The 18,298-nt window shown below is 35.2% G+C and overlaps 1 long non-coding RNA gene across 2 annotated transcripts in view; it reads right to left on the reverse strand.

The window, feature by feature from the left end:
- Positions 1 to 16,439: 16,439 nt before the first annotated feature.
- The window catches only part of LOC102151819, a 125,287-nt gene continuing 123,428 nt past the window's right edge, over positions 16,440 to 18,298 (reverse strand). For both annotated transcript variants that reach the window (XR_005357721.1, XR_005357715.1), the window contains one exon: positions 16,440 to 16,918. This is a non-coding gene — a long non-coding RNA (uncharacterized LOC102151819). The remainder of the gene's footprint in view (positions 16,919 to 18,298) is intronic.

An 18,298-nucleotide genomic window follows, 5' to 3' on the forward strand; every position in this document is an offset into this window, starting at 1 on the left:
TGATCCCTGGGTCCTGTGATTGAGGCTCACATAGGTCAACCCACAGAGAGCCTGCTTCCCCCTCTGCTTAGGTCTCTGCCTCTCTCTGTGTCTCTCATAAATAAATAAAAAAATCTTTTTAAAAAAGTTTCTGAAAGTTTTATTTTTTAAAAATTCTCAAATTACTCCAATAAGAATAATCTCTGAATTCCATTTGTGGTTGTTATGATGTAGTTGAGCATTAAATCTTTCTCAAAGGCATTTGTGTTTGTGTTGGGTTGTATCTATCTACCTAGGGAGCAATTTTGTGTGGGCTGATATCTAAGGCTGCAATTTTCTTTAAAGCAGGGAAACATGGTTTGTTTCCAAATTTTTTGTGGCTTCATTTCCAATAGGTACTTGTTACAATATTGATAAATCATAATTCAATACATGGCTTTTCACTATAAATGTGAAAAATGTATGATGATAAAATTGAGTTTCTTGTAAGATGGGGTGCTTTTCTTTTGATAGGGGAATGTTTTTTTTAATTCAGACTCATTGATTCCATAATCCTGTCAATTTTATTTATTTTTATTTTTATTTTTTTTAAGATTTTATTTATTTATTCATGATAGACATAGAGAGAGAAAGAGAGGCAGAGACACAGGCAGAAGGAGAAGCAGGCCCCATGCAGGGAGCCTGACATGGGACTCGATCCCAGGACCCCAGGATTGCACCCTGGACCAAAGGCAGGTGCCAAACCGCTGAGCCACCCAGGGATCCCCCCTGTCAATTTTAAATAAGAATGACAGTAAGTAAAAGAAAAATCTTCAAAGCTAATATCACTTCAAACGTATGCATACATGTCAGAAGTTAACAAAAGAACAAAAGTATGGTTCTCTTAAAATTTTTCCCAAACATTGTGTATTTATGCCCTATCACATCAATGCCCACAGATCTTTGGTGGTTACTTTTTTGGAATTAACATTTGCTATGCATATATTTCTATCCCTGTCCCCACTGGCATGAATCTAAAGAAAGCTACTATTTTACATTTTATGACACCATAATGTAAAGTAAAGCTTAATTTTGCATTTCAAAATATCACAACATAGAGTTGAGTGGGAAAAAAGGGGACATAAATGTTAGAATTAATAGCATGACATGTGAATTTATGCTATTACTGGCATCTATGACTGAAAAACTTTGAACACAATCTGGAAACTTCACTTAAATAGTACATATTTGAAATACTGGACTCTAGCATATATTAATTCATTAGCTCTCTGATGGTTTATATAAGATTTCTCCTCTTCAACTTTATTACTGTCCATCATTGTACAATCCAGTCCTTCTGTTATCCATTTTTTCTTCTTCTGCCAAAATTTAACACTCCACACTCAAAAAAACTATTCACATTTAAATTATTAATCCCCTCTCAATAAACATGGGAATCAAAATCTATGCCAGATTGGACACTTAATTTTTAACAACATTGTCTGTTTTATTTTATATTTGCATAATTTAAATAGAATATATCTTACTTAAGGGATAGACTTGCTACTTTTAGCTGCTTACAGCCCGAGGATAGTTCAGAGTATGTTTTCAATAGATAGCTGTTGGTTTTTTAATGGTCTCTCATCAAAAGCTGCAGATATTCTCATTAATTCTGATAGGATTTTGGACTGATACTAACGGAAAACCATGTATCAGATTATTTAATTATTTTGTCCTACAAGAAAGATTAATCAATTTGGGAAGTTGGAGGTTCAATGGCTTAAATGTGAAATTCTGAAATATTTTAGAGAAGCACTTGGAATTCGAACTCTTTCCAGGCTCATGATGAAAAGAAACATTGTTCATTTATTACTGGGTTCAAATTGTGGAGAAGGTTTGTGCTATTTGTGCTATTGCTTACAAATTCGACATAAAAAATACAATTTTATTTTGGTGCTTAATTGATTGTTTGAATAAAAATCTACTTTTGATTACTATCTTACACAACATACTGCTTGAATGATAGCAGTAAAGTAATAATACAAATGCAATTACTGGCTAGCTAGCTGCACTTTTGTGACTGGAGGTGGGGGTTGAGGGGATGTAATGAGTCATTAACAAGGTTTGGGATGAAAAAGGACTCATGACCACGTGGCATCTATTTCAGTAATTATTTTTAAATTACTATTCTGCTTTCCACTAAATTTTCTTCTCCAACTCTCCAAATATTATTCCTTTTACTGTCATAGATATCAGCCACAGCAGAGGAAATGAATTATAAGTGCATAATTCCCTTTGAAATAGAGTAATGTTGTAACTAAATCACCTTGAGCTCTATTTCTGAGTAATGGAAGATACTTTATTCCTGAAGAGAGAAATACCACTCACATATACTAGAAAAAAAGCTATCTGAAAATAAAAAAAGATTTACAAGGATATGAAGACCTTGGATAATATTGTTTCTTTGTGGTACTATATTTATCAATTCTGGCACAGCACATTTTAAATTTATAAAATGAGTCAAATATGATTTTGATATAATCTAGAAACATGTGATTCTTTCCATTCTTCTTTATAAATCAGCTAATATAACATTGAGAACCATGAAGGTCATTACTAGGTCCAGTGTTCCTTCTGCCTTTCCAATCACAGATTCTGAGCCCCTCCAGGGAGAAATAGTAACATAATAACATTTCTAGATAGAAGTCTGAAGTTGGTTGAATTCTGTTCTTTCAGAAAGATAAATTTTGTTCTTATGTTAGGTGCTAAGATAAAGTAAATATTCTGCAGTTGTAAGTTGTTTTTCAATTCTGTCAGCTTGCTTATGGAATTAATGTATCCAGTTCTATCAAATGGTTTGTCTCAATAACTGTATTAAAATCTCCACAAAAGGATGAGTTGCCAAATCTTTTAGGCACATTAAGTTTGAGCTGCTTACTCTATATCCAAGTGAACATGCCCATGGTATGTCGCAATCTCCCCGAGCTATCCAAACATTCAGATTTATCACATTCAAATCATTCACCTGATATCATTTAACTGACTGGTTACTATAATGACTTGTTTTAGGTCTTGGCATGTTTTTGCTGTTTACACATAAATTTAAAGATGTTATTTTGAGTAAATTTGTACATTTTTAATAATACAGGAATATGTACATCCATATATAAGTGCCTACAAACATGAATGTGTGTATACTCACATACACGAGTGTTCTACATAGCACATTATACACAAATGATTAAGGGGACAGTGTATCAACATTAGGAAACTTTAAAAAAAAACATTAGGAAATTTGTATTTAGCTTCATGGTTACCTAATTTTTCAGAGATCTTTGTATGGCAGATATTGATCTGAGTGGCTTGTCTAGCCAGGAAATTCTTTGAAACTAAAGAACAATCAGACATAAGGAACCCTTGTTTTGTATAGGGAAACCATCTGTTGGCTTCTTCCTGTTGACTGCTACAGCCACGACTACATATTCGGATCACCTGGTGTTGGGGTCCTAGTCCCACTGCAACAAATTATGACAGGCACACTTATCTTATGGTTATATTGGCTAGAAGTCTGATATGTGGTCTCCCAGGGATAAAATCAGAGTATCCACAGGTCTGAGTTCTTTTCTGAAGACTGTAAGATAAAAGAATCCATTTCCTTGCCTCTTCTCCGCATCCACAGGCCACCTTCATTCCTTTGCTGATGGCCCCATTCATGAATTCTCAAAGCCAGCAAAGTGGGGATGAATAGTGTCTTTCTCATGGGCATTGCTCTCCCTTCTGTGATCATGTCTCTCCGACATGAGAAGCATTCTCTATTTTTAAGAACTCACGTATTTACATCAGGCCCACATTGATAACCTGGGATAAGCTCCCCATTTCAAGACACTTTGAACATTAATCACATCTGCAATGTCAATTTCTCCTTCTGAGATAATGACAGGTACTAAGCATTAGGATGCAAACATCTTCGAGGGGCTGTTATTTTGCTTGCCACCTATGGGAACTTTTCAAAATACACAGCTATTTGGGATATACCTTACAAATTCTAATTTATTTGTTCCAGATTAAGACCAAGGGATCAGATTTTATTGAAGCTTTCTGGTTATAAAGCAGAACCAGACTTATGAATCACAGCAGATTATGGCTATCAGTCTCAAATTTTAGTGTGCTTAAGAAGCACCCACATACCTTGTTAAAAAAATGCAGATTTAGATTCCAAAGTTCTGGTGTAGAGGTGCTTTACTATTCAAAGTTCAGTCTGTGGACCAGCATTAGCCAGGACCTTGTTAGAAATGCTGAAACTCCAATCTACTAAACCAGAATCTGAATTTTAGCAAGTTCCTTAAGCAACTTGTAGGAACAAAAAAGTCTGAGAATCACTGCCCCATGTGTCAGTTTCAGATAACCGCCATGATGCCACATCGAAGCATGATCAGCTTTACAAGACCATTCACCTTAAAGGCAACTTAGTTTTACATTTTTCCGATGTAGTAATTTATGAATAGTAGCTTCTCAGGGTACATTAGAAGTTTGGTTATCCAATATCTCCTTTCCAATTGGAAATACTCCCCACCTTGATGATAAAGTTATAAATCACCTTGCTGTTAATAATTCAGAGCAACAATACCTACCTCACCCACAGACACCTGTAACAAAAAGCTAGATGAGGTAGAGAATTTAATGGCCAAGCCCAAGATATTCCTCTTCTCAGACCTCTAGAGTTTCTATCCTTGACCTTGAACCCATCTGCAGTGGCCACCTCCATTCCCACAACGTAGTGATAGGCCCATAAGTGAAAATGCACATAATGAGTTTGGGAGAATTTAGGATTATGAATATAATTTCCTTAACCTCTCCTTTCCATGATGACCTGTGTGTAATTTTGTTGAAAAGAAACTCTCCTTAGATGGAAATTTCTGGTGAAACAATCATTAAATTATCTAGCCATTTCTAAAAGGTTGGTATACTCCCTCCAGGAGAAACTATTCAAAACTACTTTGAGAGCAGAAATTCTCAAATGCTAGTAGGTATCCTGAAAACCTGGAAGGCTTGTTAATATACAGAATTTGTTTTACAGGAGGCAGAACTTTATACTTTAAGGATAAATTTCCCACTCACATTTCTGTATATAAATTATTATCCAATCTTTATCTAAAAGCATTGGCCTTTATTATTCCTTATTATAATAATGTCACTGGTATAAAAAATGAAAAAAACTTTTAGATTTTAGCTAGATATTAGCACAATATATAGCACTGGACATTTTTCATTGACCAGTAGTAATGCAATCAGTTGTACATTTTGCAGTGAGGTCGATTAAGGTAGACATTGGTCAAATGGGATGTAAAATAAATTATTGATCATATCACTCCCTCACTACAACACATCTGTACGTCAAAAATATTAACAAGTAACCAATATAATGTTATTCATAAAATATTTTACATACTTCTATCCTACTAAATTTTTGGATTCTGACATACATTTTATTCTTAGAGAACATTCAGACTAGCCATTCCAGGTGTTCAGTTGCAACAGGACCTAATGGTTTATATTGGGTGGTACAGGTTTACAGGATCCTTCAAATATCAGTTGTCATTAATGTTCTTCGTAGGCCTTGCAGGAATACTAAATATGAATGTGGAGAAAGTTTCAGCAATTCATTCTGAAATAAATATTGATGGGAGAATATGTCAACTTTTCTTCCTATTTTTTAGTACTATTTCAAATCTATGGTTTTTTGTGCTTCTGGTACTTTCATTAATCATTCTCCACATCCTTGAGTGGCACCCAGAGTTGTAGATCTGACAAAGCCATGGTCCTTGTCCCCACACCCCAGTCTAAGTAGAAATCCTAGTAATATATATTATGAATGATAAATTAGAATCCCATTAATTAATTCTTTTTACTGGCCAATGGAGTCTTTCCTAATGAAACTTAGCTTGTAAGTCTGCATATAGAAAGTATTGGTTGCTCCCCATTGAAACCAGATATTTCTGCAATAAAGGCATGTGGGTACCTAGGTAGGTAGGTGGTATACCCTCAGTTACATCCATGGACTTTCTCTAAAAGTGGCTCTTCTTCAGGCCTATTCATGGGTCTGTGACTCTACCTTTTCTCATACACTTTCTCCTTGTTGGTCCATTGCTTACTAACTGCCTTACCAATCAGATATTGACTATTTATTTGGTCCTGAAGTATATGCCAAGGATTAAAAGGCAGCATAAATTGAGATGTAAGTGGACAATCTCATAACCACTGAGTTTAACTGATATACAGATTAATTGATATCTCTGTGGCCCAGACTCTTCCTGCTGAACACCAGTCTTTGTAATCAATTCATATATATCTAATAATGTTGATCTTTGTACATCCTCTTCTCTAATATTTCCTTTTAATATCTCATTTTATTCCAAACATTTTTGAAGACTACAAAAGTACAAAATGTTGTTTAATTAAAATTAATATACACATGCTATTGTTTGCTCTGTCCCATTTCTGGTATGAAATGCCCAAATACAAGGAGTATTTTTCTTTCATGGAGAGAATCTAGTAAGCATTTTTTTTTCTAATTCATTGGTTACTGGATTCCAGGGAGGTATATCTCTCTATGTGGGTTTCCAGAGGTCTTCAATATCCCTGATAGCAGCCTTATTTTATCTTTAAAAACTATCAATTCATTCAAGAATATATTTGCCACCTTTTGAGAGGGATAGTTCATTATATGTCATACAAATAACCTACTAGTATATCAAAATTAGTAAACTAACATGTTATTTATACTTTGAACTATAGTTATAGAAATGAAGTATTCTACTGAACTCCCCGTGTCTCAGTAATACACTACTAGACCAGCACTGTTTAATAACACTTTCTGAGATAAATGAGACATTCCCTATTGTTCTGACTCAGTATGGTAACCATTAGCCATATGTGGCTTTTGAGCACTTAAGATATAGCTACTTGGAATGAAGACTGGGATTTTTAATTTCATTAATTTTAATTAATACAAATTTTAATTTAAATTGCCATGTGTGACAAGTGGCCATCACAGTACTAGACCATGAACTCAGATCTGTAGCATATTAGTTAATCCAAAGTCTACAAACAATGGGAGCATGTAGAGCCCTCAGCAGAACTAAAGGAGCCTGGAAAATAGTCACCAACATCCTCCTATATTTGGAGAGACATTTGGTACCTATCAGTTCACAATACTAATCAACTAACATCTCTAAATACATGTAGCTTAATTCAAGAAACTTCATTTATAGAAATGATGTTTTTATGTTTAGATAACTTCTAAAGCTAAAAAGTTTAGAATTTTGAATGTCAATTCCACATGAATTATTTCTATTCTATACTGCACACATGTTAATGAGAACATTTTTTTCTTCACCTTATTCAGAACAGTCTCCTTGCTATGAAACTTAGTGCCTTCCTACAAGTATTTCCAACCTTACTGAGGCTTATCTATTTCCTCGAAACTGTCATCCCATTCTGACTTCAGTTTTATTAACTTAGAGCCCATGATTTATCTTTTCAAATTACCAATAATGTTAATACCCTCAAGCTTTTTGGTCCTCTATTATATAAATTTGAAAAAAAAAAAAAAAGTAAGTAGGAAAAAGCCTGGATCAACCTGCTTCTGTGCAGGTTACCACACTGAGTACTGCTAAAGAAATAGCATTCATCTATGATTCACTCATTCCTTCATTCATGAATTCACTTTTTTTTTCTTTTGAGAGAGAGAGAGTATGCGTGCACCCACGTGAGTGAGGGAGAGAAAAGGGAGAGAGAATCCTAAGCAGGTTCCATGCCCAGTGTGGAGCCCAATATGGGGTTTGACTTCACTACCCTGAGATCATAACCTGAGCAGAAATCAAGAGTCGGAAGCTTAAGTGACTGATCTACCCAGGCATCCATGCATTCACTTCTTCATTAAGTTTTTGTTGAGTATCCACTTGACCTATGCATGTTACCAATGTTGAGAAAAGGAAATAGCACTGAAGTAAACAAAGTCTCTGTTTTGAAGGACTCTATATTCTGGTAGGATGAATGGCAATTCAAAGAAAATAGCCAAATAATGAAATCTATCAGTCCAAAGCAATTGACAGAAAGAAAAAGAAAATAGAATGAATGAATGGTGAAGAATCTCAATGGTTTGTGTACCATATTTTATATTGTGATAAAAGCTAAGTGGTATTTGACAGCTGAATGGATCCATAAGGGTACAGAAAAGAGGGCATTTCTGGCTTTGTGGTGGGAATGCACTTGACCTGTTGGAAATAAAAAGCAAAGGGAATGAAGTGGATTTTGAATGATAAAAGCTACAATAAGAAGGAGAGTTTGTGGAGAAATGTGTAGGCCATGAATAGGAAATGTTTTATTTTATTCTGAGAGATGTGAGCCTTTGGAGGCCATGATATGACTTCTGTTTACAGGGATTGTGACAGGAGGACAGGAGAGAAGGCCTGTTACAATAACATATAGTGGAGATTAGCTGGTGGATGTGGACATTATAAGACATGATCAATTGTAGATGTATTTAAATTAACAACCAACAGAACTTGCCAATAGATAAAAAGTGAAGTGTGAAATGCACTCCTGTCTAGGAGTCAAGGAGACCTCCAAGGTTTTGGCCTACATGACCAGGAGAATTATATAACCATGAAGATCATTTTATATATATCAGGGTGTATTCATGGTCTTCACTTTTAACTGGGCACAAATACTTCTTCATATCTTGAGTCCATTATCTTTCCTATTCTCTACCATGACTCTTTCAAAATTCTGTGACTCTGCTAAAACTTCCTCATATTCGGGAAGCCTGGGTGCTTCAGGGGTTGAGCACCTGCCTTTGGCCCAGGACGTGATCCTGGAGTACCGGGATCGAGTCCCATGTCAGGCTCCCTGCATGGAGCCTGCTTCTCCTTCTGCCTGTGTCTCTGCCATTCTCTCTCTCTCTCTCTCTGTGTTTGCATGAATAAATAAATAAAAATCTTAAAAAAAAAACCTTCTTCATATTTAAAAGACAAGCTCTGTTCCTTCAAAGTGTGTCTAAACCTCAGTATGTCTGGGAAATGAATTTAATAGCAACAACAGGGACGCCGGGGTGGCTCAGCAGTTAAGCGTCTGACTTTGGCTCAGTGCATGATCCTGGAGTCCCAGGATCGAGTCCCATATCAGGCTCCCTGCACAGAGCCTGCTTCTCCCTCTGCCTGTGTCTCTGCCTCTCTCTTTCTCTTTCTCTCCCTCTCTCTGTCTCTCTGTCTCTCATGAATAAATAAATAAATATTCTTTTAAAAAATAGCAACAATAATGAGAGAACTGAATGTCACACTCATTGGCTGCAATTACATGATTAGGAATTGGTTTCCACTCGCTTAACAATGCACTTAAAGTGCTTAGCATAGTACCTTGCACATATTAGGTGCTCAATTGTTTTATGGTGTTTTGATGAGATGAGTCTTTTATCTTGTAACAACTAACTACATGTTCATTCATTTAGCCTTTGTTACAAATGTATGAGGCCGGCTAAAGATTTATAGAAGAGGAAATTAAGATAGAGATAAAGCAATAGGCCAAAGTCACATATTTAGTAGTAGTAAAGCTGGGATTGGACCCAGAATTTAGGTGTTTTTTATTTTAATTCCATAACAGTTGGCACATGGTTATTATATTAGTTTTAGGTTCACATTTCTTTTTACAAACATCCTCTCTCTACCTCAGTTTCCAGGGGAATGAGGCAGATAAGTAAGGCTTATGGATTGACAGGACTGTCAGGGCTAATGGAGAAAGCCACGTAGCTGAAAGGCTGTTAGGTTACGGAATGAAGCTCCTGGACAGAGTTAATGTCAGGTTTGAGATGTGAATCCTGAATGGGGAGGGAATGCAAATTATAAAGATTATTTGACAGCAATAAAGCTGAAACATTTAGTGTGTGTGTGTATGTGCAAGTGTGCACATGTCCTACAATCTCTGCAGCCTCAAAACGATTATGTTTTACCCTGAAAGGAATATCTTCACAATTTAAATTAATAATGAAAATTCATTCTATATATGAAAAGAGCTCTTTTATTGGTGGTAATAGCAATAGTGGTGGCCACATGAGAAAACCCTAAATTTTAACTCTAAAAAATGGCTCCTCATACCAAACATGCATTGTGCTCAATTTCAACAGTAAGAATACTTATTTTAGCATTAACGGATGGTAACTCGACTTATTGTAGTGATCATTCCACGGTATACACAAATACCGAAGCATTGTTGCACACCTGAAACTAATATGAAGTTATATGCCAAGTATGCCACAATATAAAAAACAATGAAAAATTATATTTTAATCAATTATTTTATAAGCATATTGCTATAAGGTTAATATGTCATCTTAAAACAGAAACTATTATTAAAAGTTATCATTTGCCTAAATATTTTCCCACTTGAGTTTTGTCTTACAATACCTATGATAATTTTATCTTGATTCAAATATAGAAATGGAATATGTTTAATTCTTAATTCAAAACAGTCTCAGATGATCATATTCTTTCCCATTATATGGTAATAGAAAAGTGACTTGCAATTTAACAAAACATCATCGGTATGCAAATATGCATCAACAACAGCTTTGTGTATTAAAAGTCAATCAATATTGGGTCATTTCATTATCAGGATGTCAGAAGATTGCTGTTTTATTAGAGTAACCCTTCATCTGGTCTTAGGCAGATATATATGTAAATATTGCATTAGAATGTAATTAGATTCCCCCCCCCCCAGTAGGAGACAAACAACAAATATGTCTGATTAAAATTAATGATGACATATTAAGTAAAAGTTGCATAATTACAACTCCAGTTTAAACAATGACAAGCTACCTAATCAAATATTTTCTAGGTCTTTCTTAAAAGATGGTTGCTAGTGAATTGCTGCTTTACCTGCTCCGTTGTCACGGTGATAGTCATTTTTAAAGTTCAGGGAATTGAGAGAGTGCTTTTGTTCTGACAAATAAAATTTAAAAGAAGTTAAACAGTCCTGACCATTTGAATCATAAAATTTCTTACATAATAACACTTGAGCTTCCATTATCCTGTCACTCCAAGCTTGGACAATTAATTTCTAGGTTTATAAAATGAACTCTTAAAATTCCTCACACAACTTTACCTAAGGTAGAGGAATATAAGCTGGGAGTGGGAGATGAAGAGTAGAGAATATGAGAAAAAAATTGCACACTTCTCATATTCCCATCCTAAGCCCTGAAATATTTGTATTTGTAGAAGGAAGCTAATTGTTTTTGGAAGAGTATCAATGGAGGTTTGCAAATTGGGGATGTTATCATAAGTCAAAGATGAGTATGCTTCTATTTGTGTACCCAGAATGACAAAATACTGGAGGATTGTTTAATATTGAATGATGAACCAATATTTTATTTTTACTTATTTATATTAAGAGTTATAACTACCAAGGAGTTTACTACATTAATCAGCATGCTTACCATCTAATAAAAAAATCTAATTGGAGTACGAATTGATGTGAGGAAACCTTTAGTTAATAAAGAATACAAATAACAGAACTGGAGTGCTTTGAAGGAATGGTGTTAAAAATTATAATGGTTTGATCAATATCAGCCATAAATACTTAATTAAGAACCTAACATGCCTAACTTGTGCTCTTAGCAATCATGATTTCAACTCCCTTCAGTTCTTAAAAAGACAAATTAGCTGACATTAAATCTAAGAATTTATTTTATATAAAAATATCAATGGCCATCTTTAACTTATTAGTAATCAAACTTATTGTGCTCACAAGTTACTTCACATTGCACATATTAAAATTAAAGCGATTCCAACATTTAAAATTACTATTATTAGGCATTTATTTTCCTAAATACTATTATTTTTAAATTCATTATCTCTGGCTACATTTATGACTCACCATTTTATTTTATCTCATTAGAAAAAATCTGCTATGACCTTTTATTCATTTTGTATTTACTCTGTTGAACTTCAGAGTATGGCATTTCTGGCCTGCCTCTAAGTTCCATGGCTTCACCTTTATGGGGCAATATAATTTCCAAAGTACTGCTTGCCCTTAATGACAATATAACAAGAGTTTTGAAGAGAATTTAACCTAAAGATAGGAAACAGTTAAAATATCTTCTAGAGGTGCTTGAGTGGCTCAGTCAATTAAGCATCCTACTGTTAATTTCAGCTCAGGCTATGATCTTAGGGTTGTGAGATAGAGACCTGTGTCAGGCTCTGTGCTGGACATCGAGCCTGCTTGAGATTCTCTCTTTCCCTCCCCCTCTCACCCCTCTTCTCTCCTCCTTCTGTCTCAAAAAAATAAATAAAATGTTTACTGAATTTGTCTGTTGGATATTCATCACAATGAATACTTAAATATTCTTCAAAAATATTCAGTTGAGTTAGCTTATGAGTTTAGTTTTTCACTGAGTAATCATAGTTAAATCTAATAAATTACAGATAAGAAATCAAAATTTTTGGGCAGGAAGTTCCTTAAGAAACCTAAATGCCAGGGAGATTTCATAAGTTGGACAAGGTCATGGAGTTAGTAGGGTAGGTGAGACTTTATGTATCCTGATTCCAAGACAATTGCTTTTGCAATGTGGATATTTTCTGACTACTCTTTGGTTATATTTATTTTACATCCCCTAACATAGCTCAAAGTATGAGTAATTATAGTGGTAAAATAGAACTCCAAAAATTTGAGAGATTGCTCTGTATGCTATTGGTGAACTTCAGTCATGACCTGTTGGCAATACAGCAGTGACTCACTGACAACGGAGGTAGCACTTTGTAGAGGAAGGCAGGTAATGGGGGATCATTCAAATGCAGGCCCAAAAGCCTATATCTCTACTTACTAGCTGCACATCCTGTGCTAAGTATTTACTTTCTTTGAATCTCAGTTTCCTGATCTTGTGGTTCTCACGTTTAACTATTTCTACATCTTGTTCAATGTTTGGCACACAGTAGATCATCAAATACCAGGATTTTCTTCTCCAGAATATGTTTCATGAAGACCATATGTCCTCATAGTTTCACAATGAATGATTGCAGAGATTTATCAGTACTGGGAAGTCTATAAAACATTTTATCTCTGTGAATTGAGAGGTAAAAATAGTACACTGAAGAAAACCAAATTTTTTTTTCAAAGTTGATTAATGATGCTAGGAAGTAATTAAATTCAAGATGTGTTGATATTAAATGTTTCACACTTTATTAACAATATCACCCCTTTGTACCGTAAGGACAGGAATAGAAAATAAGAAATTGTAAGTTTTTCTTTATTCTTTTGGTGGTGAAAAATCAAAGAGAGAAATATTAAGACATTTGGTGGCATTTCTTAATTACTATTACTGAGTCACAGGAGTAGTTAAGCCTAATATTTAGATGCCTGTGAGGGACTAAATATGCCTTCAACTATGTGTTTCCAAACTATGTAGAAGTAAAACCAGTTTGAAATGTTCTATGAATGCATCATTGACACATTCTCCTTAAATATGTCAAATAAAGAAATGTACTAGTAAATGGGATATCATTTGCATACCTCTTTATAGGTTCCTAATCACGTTTGATTTGTCCATCTATTATATTTATTACCTTCAATTTTATCATCTCTATGCTTTCTCTTCTCTCTCATTCCTCTTTAGAACAGAACAATCATTGTGGAGCACACCAAATGTGAAAACTGTCCTTATTTTATTGCCATAAATACTCTCCCAGCTGAGTAGTTTGGGTCTGTTGAACGTCCAACCTGCTTTTACAAACTAGGACAAATTAGTTAAGTTGCCTGAACACAGATTTAAAAAAAGCATACAGAAATCAGGACCCATAATACGAGACCCATCCTCACAGAGACCTACGTAAGGCAGGGACCATTTTTCCTGTCTTCCCATGGAATAACCCAGTGTTGCCAGTGATCAAACCTAATAAAAATGAATGGTATCCAACAGTGGATTATCATATTTTTAATGCCATGGTTTCTTCAATTAAAGCTCCCCATATCCACTGTTCTTGAAATCACTGGTTCCATACAATCAACTGGAAAATATTTAGCTTCTATAAATCTAGTGAGTATGTTTCATTCAGTGCTTACTTCTGTAGCTTCTCAGCCAGTTTGCCTTCAAAGGGCAATACACCTTTATCTGACTACCTATATGACATCTCAACAACACCTCCAACTCACACCATCTTTGCATCTAATCACACTCAACTTTCTCCAGGTTCATAGGAGTGACATTACATTGATGACATCCTTTTCTGAGGAGATTCATTTGACACACTGGAAACACAAATGTAATTGACAAAGCAGCTCCCAAAAAGGGATGGGTCATAACCCTACCCATCATACAATTTCAGCAAAATTCCTGGACATTACTTGGTCAAACAGTGTGCTCCATCCCTGACACTGTCAAGAAATAACTATTGATCCTCCAGAACCCACAACGATAAAAAAAAGACCAACATCATCTAGGCCTTTTCAGCTGCTAGAAGCAATATGTTCCTCATTTACAAACTATTTCAGGGCATCAGTACTGCTATTCTCAAATTGGTTTACTTTAAACAGGGTCTCCAATAACAAAAGGTCTAGGATCTTTTCAAAATTAGATAAAAAAGAACTCCCCTTAGCACTCTTCAGACACTCCTTCACTGTAGAGGATTTAGCAACTTTCTCTTCATGTATCCTGGAGTCTCTGGGCTATTCACAATGGCTATAAGTTATCCATGGGCTTCTTGTGCAAAACACCACCTTCTTTGGCCCCAGATACACTTTGATAGCACAGCCATTGCAGATTCCATATTGGACCTTTGGGAGACTAAAGCTAACTGTTCCTGACTAGTGATCATTGGGATCCACTTGCCTATTATACTTTGGGACATGGAGACAGCATCCATGGGTTGTCTTCCATATAGTCACAGAAGCCTTCTTACTGAAATGAAGATGATACTCATAGGAAAAAATATCTGGCATATTTCACAGGCAGAAGTGGCTTCCTTTGTCACCTCTCTCTTCAGTGGCCATCTGGAGGGCCCCCGGGATCAATGAGTACACAGAAAAGATAGTTTGTATACTTTACTAAACAGTGTCACCATGGAAAGTGATGGAGTCACAGGTGGTTTACTGCTGTCTATCCTTAATAAGAATCTCCCCTAATCAAGGACAATCCCCAAAGATCAGCACCGTTGGCCAAATGTCCAGCAGTTAACTTAATACTAAAAAATGCCCTGGCCAACATTTGGCCCCACCTACACATTTTCTGAGACCAGAAAGTCTCAATCTGTGAGGAATCTTTAATCTCTTGGTGTGGGGGAGGGATCATTATTTTCAACATGGACCGATTCTGGGTTAGAGGTTAATTTTTTTTTAAGATTTTATTTATTTACTCATGAGAGACACAGAGAGAGAGGCAGAGACACAGACAGAGGGAGGAGTAGGCCCCATGCAAGGAGCCCAATGTGGGACCCAAACCCGGAAATCTGTGACCACCCTGGGCCAAAGGCTCTGAGCCTCAACCGCTGAGCCACCCAGGCATCCCTGGGTTAGAGGTTATTAATCCTGTTTTCTGTGGGGCAACTGTAAGACAATTTTTTGTTTGGAATGTAATCAGTATATAAGCTCTGACAGAATAGAGTTTTTGCCCATTTTGTGCAATTTTGTATCTATGGAACATAGAACAGTACTGAGATACTCAAGAACATTTGTTGAATGAATGACTTATTCTGCATCAAAAACCTCCTGACATCATCCTTAGTCATCCTTCCTTTCCAGATCCCCAAACTACAATGAATAAGTGATAAATTGTTAGAGAAAATTAGTTGAGAGCCTCAGAAAACTAAGGTAGTGGTGATTTTTTTCATTCATCTGAAGTAAATTAAAAAGTATATTTACGCCCATTCCTATCAGTTGTTGTAAAGGGAATATATTGAACCTAGGAAAGAAGGGGCAGGAAAAAGCAGTTATAATTTATTTTGATAGTTTAAAATATTTTCAGAGGTTTTGTGATGGCTTTCTGTATTCACATTTATTCCCTAATAAATCATGTGAGGAATCTTACACAAAGCTACCTGATCTCATAAACCGTATGTCAATTAATTGACTGAATTGTAAATACAGCCTGGTTATTGCTGATTTAGTCTGACAATATTATCTACAACATGCAGTTATATAAGATGAAAATTCACAATGGAAGGTTGTTTTAAGATGATTATTTCTTGAAATCTATCATTTCATGAGCATATATGGTTTACCATATCTATGCAAAATCAATTTTCACACTCAAATAACAAACTAAATTTGAATCATGAAATGAAAATCAGTAAGCATACATGATGTGGTTCCACAAAATAAAATAATTTAAGTGAGAATAAAAGGGATTTAAAATCATTTATTCATTTAGACATAAAAGGCTCTCAGCTGAGGTGATGCAGTGAGAGATACACAGGATTTGTGCTCCATGGATTCTTAAATTAATATCCCTTACAACTCATTACCTGATCCTTAAACATCTCTGAGCTTAGCTGTGTATGACTCAGACTTTTTGTCATACTGCTACTATACTATACTTTCTCTTTCCTAATGTATGCGCCTTAAATCTCTTTCCATTATGATTCAGGAAAGAAAATGAGCTGTATAATCAGACTATCCAACCAGAGTGATTGATGTGAAAGATTAAAGTTAGGAAAGTGTGGGTCTATGTAAGTAAGTTACCTCTTGAGGTTCAACAAACCACTCCAAAATTTACTGACTTTAAATGAACACTCATTTACTGGCCCATGATTCTGAGAATCAGCAATTAGGATGGACTTAGGCAGTTCTTTTTCTCATCTAGAATCATACTCATGACTGCAGCTGGCTTTTGTTTCTGGCTATTGAATGGAGCACCTCAATTCTCCTTGTGAATCCCTCATCTTCCAGTAGGTGAGATGGATCTTCTTTAAATAATCATCTTATGAAAAAAAAGAAAAAAAATAATCATCTTATGGAAGTATTTTTGAGACATCACAGCCAACGCATAAACTCTATTAAGTTTCCATTTGTGTCAAATTCACTCAATGACCATTGTCTACAGGAAGTCCTCTGGCCATGCCTAAAGTCAATGAGGGAATAAGCTATACATGGGCATGGAAATTAATACATTTGACTATAGCATGACTCTTAAAATATTATAAAATTCTGATGAATCCAATCATATGTTTTGCTTTAAGAAATATATCCTAAGTTGAAATATACAGATAATGCTTTTTTGCATGTTTTTGAAGTAAGACTTATAAAAGTTATACTACCACTATATATGTGGACTCTGTAGGTATGCTACGTATAACTCAGGGATTATAACCAAAGATGTTAAACATTCTTTAAATACTTGTAAGAATTGAACAAACTGGATGCTTTTCAGAGACATGTTCTAGCATTCTGACCAATACAAAGGTAATTTTTTTTTTTAAGTTTTTATTTATTTATGATAGTCACACAGAGAGAAAGAGAGGCAGAGACACAGGCAGAGGGAGAAGCAGGCTCCATGCACCAGGAGCCCGATGTGGGATTCGATCCCGGGTCTCCAGGATCGCGCCCTGGGCCAAAGGCAGGCGCCAAACCGCTGCGCCACCCAGGGATCCCTACAAAGGTAATTTTTTATCTGTACATATTTCTTAGTGAAGTTCTAACATCACTAAAAAGTAATTCAGTTCACTACATTCTCATCCTAGAGGCTTTTGTGTATAAATGGCAATATTTATTGTTGCATTCTAATGCAAATTAAGACACCTTAACATCCCCAAATTCTCATTTCCCTCAGCCTATTAAATGTTTAATTTATTTAATTGGCTACTTAAATTATATTGGAATTAACCTCAGTAATATTAATTAACCTTGAAAATGGTCATATTTAATTATGAATTACTATCACTTGCTCCTTTTTAAGTAGTTTCCACTGTGAATTTTTGTCCAATGAGAAGGCAATCAAAGATCTTAACAATTATTAAAGATCATACAAAGTTAAATTCATTTTTCTTTATTTTTACATGCCCTTCTAAACTATTAAATAGGTTTCTACATATCTTATAGAATGACATGATTGCCTCAAGATAGGAAATGCTAAGGGTTAATTCCAGATCTTTTCATAATTTACTGGACTCAGAGCCAATCATTCATTTTCTTCTACCTCAATAGACATCAAATTTAGACTGAGAAAAATGCTTATTCTTTACCAATGAAATTTTATGGGAATAAAAATCTTTGTTCCTTGTGTGAAGGGCACCATGTCAATTCCCATTATCAGTAAGGGTTAGAATAAGACTGAATTTCCTCCAACATCACAGCATATGTG

The sequence above is a fragment of the Canis lupus genome, chromosome 4 (genome assembly GCF_011100685.1).
Source record: "Canis lupus familiaris isolate Mischka breed German Shepherd chromosome 4, alternate assembly UU_Cfam_GSD_1.0, whole genome shotgun sequence".
NCBI lineage: Eukaryota > Metazoa > Chordata > Mammalia > Carnivora > Canidae > Canis > Canis lupus.